The sequence below is a fragment of the Nuphar pumila genome, chromosome 6, assembly GCF_984573655.1.
Source record: "Nuphar pumila chromosome 6, dmNupPumi1.hap1.1, whole genome shotgun sequence".
NCBI lineage: Eukaryota > Viridiplantae > Streptophyta > Magnoliopsida > Nymphaeales > Nymphaeaceae > Nuphar > Nuphar pumila.
Window position 1 is genome coordinate 33314967 of NC_143254.1, and position 329 is coordinate 33315295.

Here is a 329-nt window from a genome sequence, read left to right on the forward strand (position 1 = left end):
AAAAAAATAACTAAAATGACAATTACTAAATTTACTCTTCTAAAAAGTAGAACAAGATGAGTACGAAACACACACAGGCGCATGCACACAAAATGACCTGTACTTAAAAGGTAGGTGACTTTGAAACAAGAAGTGAGATACAATAGATTCATGTTTTCTCACTAATAATGCACTCCTCTGTTGAAAAAAATTTCTATCTTGATATAATGTTGTTTGAGGTTATCAGAAAAATTCAAGAAGTATGTGGACTTTTAAGCATAACGCACAATCAATTTTATGGAGGGGCATCAAATAAGAAGATACAGAATACAACTTTAAGCTCAACAAAA